The following is a 14,145-nucleotide window of genomic DNA, read 5'->3' on the forward strand; positions in this document are numbered from 1 at the left end:
CCATTTATAAAATGTGAAAAGCCGTGTACCCGAGGTGACGAGTACGTACTCGGGCTTATATGTGCAAAATTTATCGAGTTAAAGTCTTGGGCATATTATGTAGTAAATTGAATAATTGTTGACATATATTTAATCATCTGTTTGCCATGCCTCAAATCCCATTTATTAAATTTGTTTTTATATGACAATTTGATATAATTATTACCTGTATATTTATGTGAATTCCGTGGGTTTGATGGTTTGATATTCTTGGAATTTAATTTCATTATGAATTTTTCCTATGCAAATAATTAATTAAGCAAGCATAAGAAGATGTGCTAATATAATTATCTAAATTTGGATTAATGAAGGCTTTGCTTTATGCTGAATAATTTCTATCTATGTTCATTGATTTTGAGGTTTTATATACATTGTGTGGAGCCTTGGGTTATTTGTTGTGAAATTAATTAGTTTTATTATATCCTTGGAATTGATTGTGGCCATTGGGCAAATTGTGATATGAATTGATTCCGTTATGTTGCCGTGATAATTTTCCATGTAAATTGTTATGTTGTGTGAGTTGTCATTTTGAGGATATATGGTGGCCTTCCACTGTTGATATTATGTGGGTATAAGGGTGTGGCATTTCACTGTTATTGTGTTTGTTGGAATATTGTCTGGGCAGAGCGATAAGGGTGGCTATATGAGAGATAATGGTGGCAATAAAAGTGATAAGGGTGGCTATTAATATCGTCAGGGTGGAGGGATAAGGGTGGCTATTATAGGAGAGATAAGGGTGGCTATAGGAGAGAGAAGGGTGGCAATATAGAGATAAGGGTGACTATTGATATTGTGAGGGAGGAGGGATAATGGTGGCTATTATAGGAGTGATAAGGGTAGCTATAGGAGAGATAAGGGTGGCGATTATCAGGGATGATATGTGATGATGTGGAGTGGTTGCATTGGTGATTTTATATGATGTTGTGGTTTTCCTTGTGTTTATTTTTATACCTTGTGCAATTTGTCTTGTTGTTGATAAATTGATAATAGTCTGATTTGTGTTGAAATTGGGAGCGTGTGGCTATTGCCAGGCGGATTATGAAAAGAAATGTGGGCACGAGGTGCCGTGAATAAATAATGATGATATTAGCACGTGAATTATCCGTGCAGTTGAGATATGAAACGTGTGCACGAAGTGCCGGGGAAAATATGATGGTTTTATTATTGGCACGTGAATTGTCCGTGTAGATGTGATATGAAAAATGGGCACGAGATACCAGGAAAATATGATGATTTAATTATGAGCACAAAGTGCCGTGAAAATATGAAAAGGGTTGAGACCCGTACTTTTATGATTATGAAATGAGGTATCACATGGTGACTTTTAATTGAAAGAATTATATTTAAAATATTTATTCGGAAGGATTTTTATTCAAAAAGTAGTACTTGAAGGGATTGTATTTGAAAGATATTTATTTGAGGAAATTATATTTGAAAAAGATTTATTGAGAGAATTATATTTGAAAGATATTTATTTTCGGAAACTATATTTGAAAGAGAGTTATTTGGAAGAATTATATGTGAAAGATATTTATTTGAAGAACTTGATTTACTTGGGTGTACTTGTATTTATTATTTGTTGAGCAATATTAATAGTGTTCTTGTTACCATGCCGGGTATATCATTGGTTGATTTGTGTTGCTATTATTGTTATTTGTTTCCTATTATTTTGTATACTATATTGCACAGGTTATTAGACTAGTGAGTGTCTTGACTGTACCTCGTCTCTACTCCACTGAGGTTAGTTTGACACTTACTGGGTACCGACCGTGGTGTTCTCATACTACACTTCTGCATATTTTTGTGCAGAGCCAGGTATTGGAGATATCGGACTCGAACAGAATTAGAGTGGGATCGTAAGGATTCAAGGTAGAGCTGCTTGGTCGTCGCATTCCCTTGGAGTCTTTTCATTTCATTGTACTTTTAATTTTTAATCAAATAGTATTATATATTCGGTCATCGTGATCATTCTATGTATTCAGTTAGAGTTCGTGACTCGGTACTACCAGTCTTGGGAGGTTGTTATATTCATATTTGTTTCCGTTGTTTGTTTTGATTACCTATTTAAATTTGAAAAAAGGCTTGAAATGTAATTGTAATCGGCTTACCTAATCTTAGAGACTAGGTTCCATCACGACGTCTGTGATGAGATTTTGGGTCGTGACACATGCTAAAGTAACTCAATTAAAGCATGAAAGGAAGCTACATAGCTAAAAATAGGAATTTCAACATTTAACTCATATACGCACTTGTCATCTTGCATACACGGACTTCACATATCTCAATTGTCACAATAATACCAAATCCTAAGGGGAATTCCCACACACAAGGTTAGACAAGTCATTTACCTCAAACCACGCTAAATCAATTAACTAAATGGCCTTTTCCTCGATTTTCCGAGTCTAAACGGCTCGAATCTAGCCAAAATAATTTCATACTATAAATATAACTAAAGGAAACTAATTTAAATAATAAAATTATGATTTTAGCAAAGAATTGAAAAATTACCCCAAAAAGTCAACCCAGGCTTGCGTCTCGGAACCCGACCATAATTACAAAAACCAAACACCCATTCGATATCAAATCCAACCATACAAGAATTACACAAATTCAATCCCAAAATCTCGCTCAAATCCCCAAAATTCGGCCTAAGAAGTTTCCTCCATTTCTCCCCAATTTTTCAACCCAAATCCTTAATTAAATGATGAAATCAAAGATAGATTGGTGGAATTTAACCAAAACTAAGTAAGAATCACTTACCCCAACAATCCCTCTGAAAATCCCTCGAACTTTTGCCTCAAACCGAGCTCTCTAAGTCCAAATTGTGAATTATGAAATAAACCCTCGATTTTGAAACTTAAGTGTGTTGCCTAGTTATTTACACATCGTGATCGCGAAAATCCATTCGCGGTCGCGTAAGACAATTTCTACCCAGCTCAAATTTACCCTCGACGATCGCATAAAAGCACTCGCGAACGCGGATACATACAGTGCCTCAACATCGCATTTGCATCACAGGCTACGCGATTGCGTAGCACAACCGCCTCAGCCCCAACTTTGCCATTTCCTTTTTGCGAACGCGTTTCCTTTTCGCGAACGCGACACCATTCACGCGTTCGCGATCCACTAACTTTCCAAACTACGCGATCGCATAGGCTATCTCACGATCGCATAGCACAAAACCATGCCTGCCAGTCTCATAGCTTCGCATTCGCAGCCGACCTTTCGCGATCGCATAAGAGAAAACCAGAATTGAGAGGCACTAGAACTTCAGTCATTCCTAAATGATCCGAAATGCGCCGAACAAGGTCTGAATTACACCAGAGGCCCCTTGGACCTCAACCAAGCATACCAACAAGTCCTAAAAATATCATACGAACACGTTTGAAGTGTCAAATCACATCAAACAATACTAGAATCACGAATCACGAATCACGAATTATTCAAGCATAAAAACTTATGAACTTCCGAATTTTCAATACTAATGCCGATTCATACCAAAACAACTTCGATTGACCTCAAATTTTGCACACAAGTCATAATTGACATTATAGACCTATTCCAACTTTCGAAATTAGGATCCGACCCCGATATCAATAAAGTCAACTCCCGGTCAAATTTTCCAAAATCCTTCAATTTTTCAACTTTTGTCAATTCACGCTGAAACGACCTACAGATCTCCAAATCAATATCCGGACGCGCTCCTAAGACCAAAATCACCATACAGAGCTATTGGAACCATCAAAACTCTATTCCTGAGTTGTCTTCACACAAGGCAAACTACGGTCAACTCCTACGACTTAAACTTTTAACTTAGGGACTATGTGACCCATTTCACCCCGAAACTCATCCGAAACCAAAATAAAATACCCTGACAAGTCACGTAACTATAATATAACACAGATAAGTTAATAAATAGGAGATCGAGGCTAATACGCTCAAAACGACTGGTCGGGTCGTTACACCATGCTCATAGTATACATAGTATGTTTAGAGACTTGCTCCACGGGTTATGACGGAGGGGCAAATTGACTATCTTGTTGGGTCTAGGCTCATCCTTCTTGTTGTTTTTGCCTTATGCAAATCCTACTATACTTCTAGGTTAATGAATTGAGAAGAAGTTATCACTGAGATTATTACTTCCGGGCTGGGTCAATCCTCTTTTAATTGGGTGTATTTATTAAATTTAAAAAAATATGGAGTAAAAGTTATTGCATCAGAAAGCTGGATTTTCTAGCAATTGTAGCGTTAGTGTTATTAGGTAAAAGTCAACTTTTCTGTTACAAATCATAGTTATAAAACTTCGATGAAAAAAACTATAATAATAACCTTACCCTATAGTATGACTCAGTAAAACAAAATGTGGAAAAGAAATTAAAAAATTATTCCTAATAAATTCAGTTTCACTTTCAAGTTTAGACTGTGCTTTCTTGTTTTCAGTTGAAATTCCAATATTCTTTGCATTTTTATATATCAAACTAGGTTTAAACATTCGTCACACGGGATTTGTTAGACGCGTCTCAATAATAATCGATTTTGAACGAATTATGAGCTATATGAGTACAAACTAAAAATATAAAATATAAACTTGCTTTTTATCTATTGTTTAATCGATTTTCTCAGAGGTTACTTAAAAATGTTAATTTTCTTCCATTTATGTAAGCACGATTATATCATATTTCACGCAACCAAAACGGGGTGATAAGGTGCTTGTTTTGTTAGTCGTAAAAAGTAAATATTTTTAGGGATTCTACTATCATAATTAATTAATTTAAAATATTCATATAATCAATGTGATATGTGTTTACCCGTAAAATAGTACAGTTGAATTTATATGTGGTTTCTAGATAAGTGAATTAATTTGATCCCGAAATAAATAAATAATCGAAGGAATATGCAATACCTAGCCTTAGGATATAGACGAAACATCAACAACAACAATTCCGGGAACAGGGTTTCCGGAGACAATAACAAAGAAATCAAAAAGTAAGAAGATAAGATTGTATTGAGCTTTGTATAGAATGTAGCGTAAGTTTGCCAGAAAATTCGTGTCCTTTACAATGACAACTGAACTCACTATTTATAGTTATGAAGAAGGTCCTAGGATCGTGCCCTTCTTTAATGTCAATTATAAGGGACATTGAGCAAGATATAATGGTGAACATAAATGCCAAATTTCTTGTAACGGGTAATTGCTCTTAATGCCATGGAATATTCTCTATTAAATGCTACTGGGAGAAGAGAATTTATCACATCTTTATGAGCGTTATTCTTTCCGGTGACAAACAAAACAGTTGCCTTCGGTCTTTAGCCATCCCCCTGTCTTGGGTTTCACGTGTCCCTTTCTCGGACGATCACGTGTCATAGCATATTTTACCCTACACAGATAGCCCCCTACTTTCCGGTGACATAACTTTGTATTACCGAAAAGTTGGTAGAAACACTATTTTGCCGGGAATTTCTATAATTCCCTCTGAAGGCTTCTAACGGCTGATTAGACGCACGTCTCTCCACATTTAATGCCCCGAACACGCGTCATCCCATGATTCAGCATAACTTTTGCCAATTATCGAGGTAATCATGGCCATAAATTTAGTCGCCAAAACTTTCACTTATACGTACCAACTTCCTCCCTTATACTTCATAACTGTTCAAGCTTCATTTAACTAACTTGCATCTTGCTTTTCAGCTTTTCTCTAAATCTTTTCAAACGAAAGACCTTCTCCTTCTTCCATACAATGGCTTCTTCCTCAAAACGTACCGATTTTTTAAAAAGCAAGAACAAGGCTGAGGACTCTGCTCATCCAATAGTGGTCTCCATCATCCCTAGAAGTCTTATGACTACAAAAAGACTTCGAAGAGAAATTCCCTACTGCTAACTCTCGTACATGGGCCGTCAACAGGTATCCTTCTTCTATACGTCCTTCGAGCATTCCTGTTGTGAAGGAAGATTGCCGCTGCCATGACTTGAAAATTATTGCTCTCGATTTATCGGAGTGAGTCACCCTACCCAAGGAGGGTTTTTACATATGTTTACACTATCCCTTTACTTTGGGTGCGTTCTCTTTGACCGGAGAGCTTGACTCCGTTATTGCGGAGTTTAGCCTCCGCTACCAAGTGTGTTTGGCGCAAGTAAGCCCTTTTGTGTGGATGACGGTTGCTTGCCTTTGGCGTTTGTGCCAGAAAACTGGAAATGAGCTAACCTTAGCTCATATGTTGAATCTCTATTCTCCCAAAATCTTCCGCGGGGGAATGATAAACCTTTGCAAGCGTAGTCATCATGATTTGTTGTCTAGCATGGATAATGACAATGACCGTGGGTGAATGGAACAGTTCATTATAGTTGCCACCAACGACATCATTCCGGCAATGGCTTCATCCTTTTCGGCCGCTTGGAACCACACTCGTAAGCTTTTTTTTTAGTATTTCCTTTTACTAAATATTTTTCTATAGCCGTATTGACCCTCTATCCTTTGTTTGTTTCAGCAACTCGATAGATCCCACCGGTGATTGAAGGTTTGGACCAGTGGGTACAAAAGATCTTGGATGTTACGACGCCCGAGACTCACCTGTGGAAAGAATTGGCCCATAAATACGAGTGAAAGGCTAAGAATCATGATAACTCAAACTCACCTTGTTTCAATTTTTCATGTGAAGAACTTGATTGATCCCTTCTAACCTGTCTATGAAACTGGGTCTACCCGCGGGATCTGTTGCTATTCCCGAGGAGGATGTCTAGGCTAATCCTGCTGATGCAGCAAGGCTGCTTCGGGAGGCGCTTACTCGAACAGGTGGCTTCGGTTCTGCTTCGAGAGAAAATGTTTCTTTACGGAGTCCTCGGCTAGAAGACAAACAACCAAAGAGAAGACGCTCATCTGTTGCCGGGGAAAAGAATAAGAGGGCAAGGACCGATGGCCCCGAGTCATCTCCTATAGCGATGGTGACCGGCCATCATTATGGGTCAGTCTGTCATAGATATTGTGATGATCGACGATGATGAAGAAGCTAGTGATGAGGGAGCTTCTCTACATAGAAAAAGATGATCCTCATCATCTCAACAGGATGCTCGACCTGTTGAGAGAGTTACACCAACCGAGGACGATGCCTCGGCACTTTTGGGAGAGTTAGTTTTGATAGATAATGTCAACTCCCGCTTTCAGGCCCCAATTGTTGTGTCCGGTACTGCGAAGCTGAGTACCGGGACCCTGTCGTCTTTGGTTGGCGAGCATCCAACAACCAGCACTACATTTGATGCAGTTGCTTCTCACTCTTCAACTCTAGTAGCTTCATCTCCATCTTTGCCAACAACAGCAACAACAACATCACTTCCATCTCCATCCACTCTTCCACCAGCAATTTCTACATCATCTCCAATAGCCGCACCTGACCATGAAGAAGGTGTTCCTCTTCCACAATCCCCAATTTATGGGAATTTGGAGCAAAATTATGCTGCTTCTTCTGAAGATCCACAAAGGAGGAGGAATATTACTCTTTCGATCTCTACCAGATGCAACTTGTTATTCCGGCCGGTGGAGCTTGCTAATTATCTGAAGCCTTTGGCTTCAGATAAAGACTGGGAAAAGTTTCTGGCACTCTCGGGAGAGTGTTTGTTGAACAATGCCAAGCAAAACACTGCGGCGGTACGTTCTTTTCTTCCTTTACTACTTCTTCTATTTTTGGGTGTGAATATATCCTGAATTTTACCCTTGTTATTTGGTAGGCCAACTTTATTGCTTTCGAGGGCCTTCAGAGGTTGATTCATGAAAAGGAAGAGATTACCTTCGCACGTGATCAGCCTTTGGCAGAGCAGGAGCAACATGTCGCTCTCCTTTCAGAACTGGAGGCCAAAGATGCTGAGGTTAATTTATTGGAAGCTTGTTTGTGACAAATTGAGCAAGAAGTGGTAACCCGTAGCCAAGAAATTGGTCCGCTGAGTGTTAGATTTGACGAAGTGAGGGCCAAATAGGTTGAAGTTGATTGCTGTTTTTGCTGCGACCAAATGCGAGTCTGCCTCTGCTGAAAGAGTGATCAACTTAGAGGCAACCTTGAACTCTAAAATTGAAGAGCTTGCTACTACGGGGCCGAAGCATGCCCAGCTGGAAGAGAAGTATAGGAAAAGTATCAAGTATAATAGGCTTTTTAGTTCAATTGTTCGCGACCTTGATGTTAGCCTCAAATCTGTTAGGTACGCCCGGGAAAACTTTTCTGCCGAGGTAATCCAACTCAAAGAAGAACTCAAGTACCGAGCGACTTCCATCGTAACTTACGCCATATACAGCATGAGGAGAAAAACCTTGGAAGAGGCCAAAGCTGGTATCATTGATTTTGATGCCGAAATTGCTAAGGCTCGCGAGATTGAGTTCTGATGCACATGGTCCTTCTGGTTCTGGTATCAAGTTCTCGGGAAATGTAGAAGAATTGGGATGATGCTGAAGGCCAAACTGGTGAAAATGTTGAACCATCGGTGGATCCGTCTACTTCTCCCAGGGGTGCGGATACTTCTCTTCTTCCTGGGTTCGGAGATACTGCAGTTTAGATTTTCTTTTCTTTTTTCAATTATCGTACCTGTGCCATAAAAACATCTTTTGCTCAAGTATTGTTTAAGTCTCTTACGCAAACCTTTTTGCGTCTTATTATGTGAAACTTTTGGTGTATTCTCCCCGAAAGAATTTTTGGCTATCGGCATCATCCCTTTTGCGTCTTTTCGTATACGGTTTCGGGTGTATCTTTCCCCAAAGGCATTTTTTTTATTTCGGGCATAAATTATTTCGGAATCAACCCTTTAACATGAGGATTTTTATAAGAGAAGGCCCTCTTATGTTTACGGTGCTCTTGAAGAGGACGTCTCATGTTCATTATGACACTAGAATTTGAAGTATTTGTTTAACTTTCAAATGACAAAGTTAATTCATCGTTCAAATAAGAAACAAGATAAAAATAAAAGGATTTCATTTTATTCTTTCTATTTTCAAAAAATACATAAGCATTTGCTATGCTGAAAATAAATTACCATTACTTATGGCTAACTTGTACAACTTGTTTATACGGGGCTGGCCGCGCAGCCCCCGCTCCCGATGATGCAATTATATTTTCGGTTTTTTCATTTCTCGATCGACGTAGCGGTCATTGTTGTCGTATTCTCATATCATTCCCCAGTGTTCGAATACGAAGAGTGTGAATTGGAACACTAGAAGTCTTGTATCTTTGATGATTTCACTAATGCATTCCTAGATAATCCTTAACTTAGAAACACACTATATTTCCCCCTAGGAATTTATGCTATTGAGTGAAGGACTATCTAATAACCCTCTAGTGGTTTATGCTCGTGAACGATCGGGTAATCTTTGCTCAATAGCAAACTTAACTTCCCGGTGGGAATTTTCTATAGAGCAAAATATTATCTAACCATCCCCGAGTGGATCTTTGCTTGTGTGCCTTGCTATTAAAGGTCTTATTGTTATTGTCTCCGCAATATGCTTTCTGTTGTTGCCTCATTAAAAACCTTACCATAAAAACCCAATTGGGAATAAAACTGAATGAAGGGAAAAAGAGTGCAACACATACATTCTAATCGGATAATGTTCATCAGTAATAATATCTTTTGAGGTGTGCCACGTTCCAATTGCTTAGTAACGTTTCTCCATTTTGGTTTTTCAACTCGTATGAACCTTTTCCGGTAATAGCTGAAACATGGTAGGGGCCTTCCCATTTTGGACCTAGCTTCCTCGCGTTAAGCTCCCGGGTGTTTTGAGTTACTTTCCTTAGGACCAAGTCTCCAACTTTGAAATAGCGGAGGTTGGCTCTTCGATTATAATACCGCTTCATTCTCTGATTTTGAGCTACCATTCTTACATGCACCATGTCCTTGCGTTCATCGAGCAGTTCCAAGTTGACTAGCATTGCTTCGTTGTTCGATTTTTCATCTGCCTGGAAATATCTAGAGGTGGGTTCCCCTACTTCCACAGAGATTAAAGCTTATGCACCGTACACGAGGGAAAAAAGGTTTCCCATGTGCTCGACTTGGCCGTAGTTCGGTATGCCCATAGAACTCCGGGTAATTCCTCGGGCCAGTTTCCTTTAGCCGTTTCCAACCTTTTCTTGAAGTTTTGAATAATCACTTTGTTCGTCGACTCTGCTTGACCGTTTGCATTTGGATGATAGGGTAAAGATGCAATCCTCTTTATTTTTAAATCTTAGAGTAACTTTGTAATTTTTGTGCCGATAAACTGTGGCCCATTGTTTCATTCTATCTCTTTTGGTATTCCGAACTTGCAGATTATAATTTTCCACAAGAAATCCACCACTTCTCGTTATCTGATCTTCTGATAAGGACATGTTTCCACCTACTTAGAAAAATAGTCAGTCAAAATTAAAAGAAATCTTACCTTTCCTGGAGACGATGAAAGTGGTCTGATGATGTCCATCCCCCATTTTATGAACGGCCACATAAATAGAATCGAATATAAGGGTTCTGCCAGTTGATGCACCAATGGTGCATAGCGTTGTCACTTATCACATTTTCGTACGAAGTCTTTGGCATCTTGTTCCATGTGGGGCCATTAATATCTTGCCCTTACCAACTTCAGCACTAAGGCATCTGCACCCGAGTGGTTGCAGTATATCCCTTCGTGAACCTCTCTCATGACATAGTTAGCTTCGGATACCCCTAAGCATCAGGCCACCAGGACTTGGAAAGATTTTATATACAATTGGCCTCCCTTGAAACTATATCGCGCTGCTTTGGCGCGCAATGCCCGGGATATTTTGGGGTCTTCAGGTAGCTTCCCATGTTCAAGATATTCGATAATTTCATATTCCTCCAGTCCCAGACCATATTAGTTGAATTTACCTCGTAGTAACTATCTGTATCCAAGACTGCGTTCATCAGTTGTACTACCGTCCTGGACTCCGATCCCTTTATTTTTGTTAATGATCTTAGGTTTGCCAATGCGTTTGCTTCTGCGCTTTCTTCCCTTGGGATATGAGTAATTGACCACTCCCAGAATCGCGCCAACAAATCCTGAACCTTTACCACGTATTGTTGCATGTGCTCCTCTTTGGTCTCGAAGATCCCGTAGACCTGATTTACCACCAGCTCTAAGTCGCATTTGATTTCGATGACCTCGGAGTCAAGTCCCCTGGCCAATTTGAGCTCTGCAATCAAAGCTTCATACTCTGCTTCATTTCTAATTAAATTGACCGTTCTGATGGCTTGCCTTAGGGTTTCCCCCCGAAGGTGTGATTAAGACTATACCGATCCCGGACCCTTGTACGTTGGAATGTCTATCCGTAAACAAGGTCCAAACCCCTGATGTCGATTCCGACGCCATTACTGTTCCTTGGATGCCAAAAGCAATAATCCCGGACTAAAATTGGCCACAAAGTCAGCCAAGACTTGCGACTTAATTACAGTAGATACCACGACTATCAGGTAGCATTGGAAGTAGGGCCTCAGCTTCCAAGTGGACACTATGAACCAATTTTTTCAAATGTGGGTAACGAGTTACTGCTCCCGTTAAAATTTTACTAACATAATAAATAGGAGATTGCGTACCTTCGTCCTCTCGGACTAAAACCGTACTTATCGAAACTTCTGATACCACTAGGTAAACCATCAATATTTCATCTTCTTTTGGTTTTGCAAGTAATGGAGGGCTTCACAAGTACTTATTTAAATCTCTCAAAGCGTGCTAGCACTCTGGGGTCCATTTGAAATTATTTTTCTTTTTAAGCAGTGCAAAGAAACGAAGACACTTTTCTGATGACCGGGAGATGAATCTGCTCAAAGCTGCCAAGCTCCCCGTAAGCCTTTGGACTTCCTTCACGCTTGATAGTTGGTCCGAGATATCTTCTATGGCCTTGATTTATTGGGGTTTACCTCAATTCCCCTTTGTGATACCAAAAATCCCAGAAACTTACCAAAGCTGACCCCGAATATGCATTTCTTGGGATTAAGTTTCTTATTATGCTTCCTTATGATATCAAAAGTTTCTTGCAGATGTTTAAGATGATCACCTGCATTTAAAGACTTAATGAGCATATCTTCTGTATAAACCTCCATAGTTTTTCCTATTTTATTTTCAAACATCTTGTTCACAAGCCGTTGATAAGTGGCTTCGGTGTTTTTCAACCCAACGGGGATCATATTGTAACAATATACACCGAAATTAGTTATAAACAAAGTTTTTTCCTGATCTTCCGGGTTCATTTTAATTTGATTGTACCTAGAATAAACGTCGAGAAAACTCAATAACTCGTGCCCAGTCGTGGCATCAATCATTTGATCGATGTTTGGCAGTGGAAATGAGTCTTTTGGGCACGCCTTGTTAAGATGTTTATAATACACACATGCGAAACTTATTATTTTTCTTAGGAACTACTACTACATTAGCTAGCCAATCTAGATATTTTACCTCTCGGTTCGAACCGATATTAAGTAAGCGGATTACCTCTTCCTTGACGAATTTATTCTTGGTTTCGGCGATCGGGCGCTTCTTTTGTCTTACCAGAGGTATGTTAGGATCAAAGATTAATTTGTGTACGACTACCTATGTCGGGATACCTGTCATATATTCATGCGACCATGCAAAACAATCAACATTAAATTTAAGAAATTTAATGAAATCGAACCCGAGTTCTGGGTGTAGTCCTGTCCCCAAGTGAAATTTTCTTTCTAGGAATTCTTCAAACAATGTCACTTGCTCCAGCTCTTCCGTTGTGGACTTCGTCGCATCGGTCTCTTCTGAAACTTGGAAATATCTCGGCACCTAATAATATTCCGATGCCTTGCTAACTTCATCTAGTTCAAGAGCAGGTTCCGGTCCCTATAATTGCTATGCCACGTGTTCCTTTCCTTTGCTACTCGAGACTGAAATTGCATTCATCTCCCTTGCCGCCGATTGGTCGCCCCTTATCTTCTTAATTCCTTCGGGTTATCGAAAACTTCAGTAATTGATGATACGTTGATGGTAGAACTTTCATCTCGTGCAACCATGGCCTTCCCAAAATGATGTTGTATCCCATATCACTATCTACCACTTCGAAAAGAGTTGTTTTCATTACTCCTTCAGCGTTCGTGAGTAATAAAATTTCTCTCTGAGTTGTCACACTTGCAAGGTTGAATCTGGCAAGGAGCTTTGTGGCCGGAATAATGCTAGTGGTGAGTTTAGCTTGCTCCAATACTCTCCATTGTATGATATTAGTTGAACTCCCTAGATCCACTAGAACACGTTTAATCTTAAAATATAGCACATTTAAAGAAATTACCAGTGCGTCGTGTGGTAGCAGCAATCCGTCTGCGTCCTCCTCCGTAAAAGTGATATCGTCTTCCCGAAGACTGTTGCTATGCGTTATTGATACTTTCGTCTTCTTTGCTACTGAAAATGTGACCTCGTTAATCTCGTTCCCTCCGAAGATCATTTTGATTGTTTGACACAGGGGATCTTCTCCTGCTTTCGAGGGTTCCATGTTGTCTTAGTTACGACCATAATTGTTCTTAGCTCGATCACTCAAGAATTCTCTGAGGTGACCATTTTTCAGTAATGTTGCCACTTCTTCCCAAAGGTATCGACAGTCCCATGTTCGGTGGCCATTCATCTTGTGGTATTCACACGACAAGTTGGGATCCCTATGGATGGAATCAGATCTCAAGGGTTATGGGAATCATGCTTCTTTGATGTTTCGCATGGCTGATACTGACGTTGAAGTTGTATTCTGATAATTTGGGGTAAGAAAGATCTCACGATCCTGACACTTCTTTATCATGCAGTGATCAATTGGTCCTACCATAATCAGTCCTTCTGTCAACGGTGAACCTGTCCGCTATCCGAAAACCTCTGTTGTGGCCTTCACTCCATTTGTAAGGCAAAAACTGGCCCCTCGAAGTCCGTCTATCCACGTCATAATCATCCTTCGATTTTTCTCTGCCCTTTTCTTGTCCTTTGGTCGACGATGGAAAACTAACTTGATCATCTTCGATCCTTATTTTTAATTCGTACCAGTTATTGACATCCGCCTAGGTCGTTGCTTGAAACTTGAGAAGGGTTTCCTTCAATTTTCGGGAAGCATTTGAACTCCTTGGATTCAATCCCTTGGTGAATGATTCAG

The sequence above is a fragment of the Nicotiana tomentosiformis genome, chromosome 10, assembly GCF_000390325.3.
Source record: "Nicotiana tomentosiformis chromosome 10, ASM39032v3, whole genome shotgun sequence".
NCBI lineage: Eukaryota > Viridiplantae > Streptophyta > Magnoliopsida > Solanales > Solanaceae > Nicotiana > Nicotiana tomentosiformis.